The sequence below is a fragment of the Portunus trituberculatus genome, chromosome 22 (assembly GCF_017591435.1).
Source record: "Portunus trituberculatus isolate SZX2019 chromosome 22, ASM1759143v1, whole genome shotgun sequence".
Classification (NCBI taxonomy): Eukaryota; Metazoa; Arthropoda; class Malacostraca; order Decapoda; family Portunidae; genus Portunus; species Portunus trituberculatus.
This window is the reverse complement of record NC_059276.1, coordinates 2,226,411-2,228,910: the sequence shown is the minus strand read 5'-3', so window position 1 is coordinate 2,228,910 and position 2,500 is coordinate 2,226,411. Positions and strand designations below refer to the sequence as shown.

Below are 2,500 nucleotides of genomic sequence, written 5' to 3'. Positions count from 1 at the left end.
AACACTAAATCTTTTTTCTAGTGGAATAATTCAAGCTTATATTTTGTTCACTTATTCATTTATTTTTGCAGCGAGGCACAGCTATATAATTTTCTCCCTTTTTTTGTTCCATTTTCTGTTCTTTTGTCTCATTTTAATTTAATTTCCCTCACGTACATTATTAATTTATATTTTAAGTAGCCGTCTCTAATTACTTACTGTTCTAATCATAGTCTTTGTTTCTCTTACCAGAATGAACAAGTGAAGTGCCCAGTGCGAGTGACGAGTGAAGGGAGCGAGAGAGAGAGAGAGAGAGAGAGAGAGAGAGAGAGAGAGAGAGAGAGAGAGAGAGAGAGAGAGAGAGAGAGAGAGAGAGAGAGAGAGAGAGAGAGAGAGAGAGAGAGAGAGAGAGAAGTGAGAGAGACGAAAATGAAAAAATGAGAGTGAAAGAAAGTGACGAGAAGTAGAAAGAAAGTGAGAGAGAGAGAGAAAGAGAAGTGACGAGAGAGAGAGAGAGAGAGAGAGAGAGAGAGAGAGAGAGAGAGAGAGAGAGAGAGAGAGAGAGAGAAATGACAAGAAATTAAAGAAAGTGACAAAAAAAAAATGACAAGAAGCTAAAAAAGTGGCAGGAAAGCTGACAAAAGAAAGAAAAGTAACAAAAGCTGAAATAAAATAAGAAAGAGAAAGAAATTGACAAAGTGAGAGAAAAAAAAGAAAGGAAAGAAAGAAAGACAGCAAACGGCCACTCCACAACACAAGGTAAGAATATGAAATTAAAATAGGAAAAAATAGGATAATTTCATCTTACCCCAACAAATTCTCTCTTTTTGCATAACTTTTTTTAAGCCATAATGTGCAATTAATTCTTTATGTGTCTAATGTGAGTTTGTGTTCCTTCATTTCTTATTCTATTTTTGTATAATTTCTTTCTTTAATGTGTAAGAAATATGTGTCTAATGTTTTGTTTGTGTTCCTTCATTTCTTATTCTATTTTTTGTATAATTTCTTTAAGCCATAACATCTTTAAGCCATAATGTGCAAGAAATATGTGTCAATTGTGTTGTTATATTCTTTCTTTACGTGTCTAATGTTTTGTTTCAGTGTTTCTTCATTTCTTTCTACATCTTTTTGTTATTTCATTTCTTATTCTTTTTTTTTGCATAATTTCTTTTTTTAAGCCATAATGTGTAAGAAGCATGTGTCAATTGTGTTATATATTCTTTCCTTACGTGTCTAATGTTCTGTTTCGGTGTTTCTTCATTTCTTTCTACATCTTTTTTTGCATAACTTCTTTCTTTAAGCCATAATGTGCAAGAAATATGTGTCAATTGTGTGTTATTCTTTCTTTACGTGGCTAATGTTCTGTTTCAGTGGTACCTAATTTCCTTCTACATCTTTTACCTTTTTCTTGTCTTTCTTTTTTGGTTGAAATGAAGAGGAATGATTTTTCTATTGAGTTGAAATATTCCCTCTTTGACATGGCTAACATTTGTGTCAATGATGGATTTTGCAATAGACTGATTGTATATATATATTTTTTAACTTTAACTTTTTTTTGTATTAAGCAGTGCAAGAATTGTTTGTGTTCGGAATTGGAAAGTTAGGTTTTCTCTCACTGACCTTGTTTAATAAAGAGTAAATGACTTTGTTTAATGAATTCTGCAATGGATAAGCTAGTTTACCGTGACTCTTCTGCATCTGACCATGGTGATGTTAGCTTCAGTGATGCACACGAGTTTTGCTTCTTCTACTGAACTGAGCGAGAGTTTATTTCCATTGGACACTGAAAAGCCAAGTTAAAATCTCACTTCTTCTATACCTGGCCAGTAGATTGTGTCAATGTTACCTGGTGAAATACAAACGAGTTTTATTTTCTCTGTTAAACTGTCCTGGTGTTGTTTTTCTGGTGAAGACTGAGGAGATGATTTAAAATGTGTTCTTTATCTCACTGGTGCTTCAAGTTACCACTTTCTTATGTGACAGAGACACGACTAATAATGCCTTTGTGTGTGTGGGGGGTATGCGTGTGGGGGGGCGGCGTGTGTGGGGGAGGAGCGTGTGTGCGTGGGGGAAGGGCGTGTGTATGTGTGTGTGTGTGTGGGCGTGTAGTAGTATCATTTTCTATTTATCTTCACAATGCATTAATTCACAGGAAGCCTCAAGGACACGTGGGCTGAGCTGAGGGTCTGAAGGGCACGTATACACTGATATTGCCACTGTGAACTTGATCTTGATGCCTTTTTCTTTTGTTTTAGTCTAGACATGACACACTAAAAGGAGTTCAATCATTTACTGCTGCACTTGAAACCTTACACACACACATACACACACACACACACACACACACACACACACACACACACACACACACACACACACACACACACACACACACACACACACACACACACACACACACACACACACACACACACACACACACACACACACACACTCTCTCTCTCTCTCTCTCTCTCTCTCTCTCTCTCTCTCTCTCTCTCTCTGTTAAAGCTGCCGGTTG

The 2,500-nt window shown here is 36.4% G+C and overlaps 1 protein-coding gene and 1 long non-coding RNA gene across 2 annotated transcripts in view; both read left to right on the top strand.

The window, feature by feature from the left end:
• The window catches only part of LOC123507556, a 51,063-nt gene extending 50,703 nt beyond the window's left edge, over positions 1-360 (top strand). Inside the window, exon 2 of the long non-coding RNA XR_006675683.1 lies at positions 232-360. This is a non-coding gene — a long non-coding RNA (uncharacterized LOC123507556). The remainder of the gene's footprint in view (positions 1-231) is intronic.
• Positions 361-597: 237 nt separating this feature from the next.
• The window catches only part of LOC123507484 (carbonic anhydrase-related protein 10-like), a 229,984-nt gene continuing 228,081 nt past the window's right edge, over positions 598-2,500 (top strand). The window contains exon 1 of the mRNA XM_045260394.1: positions 598-738. The gene's annotated coding sequence lies outside the window, so the exon portion shown is untranslated. The remainder of the gene's footprint in view (positions 739-2,500) is intronic.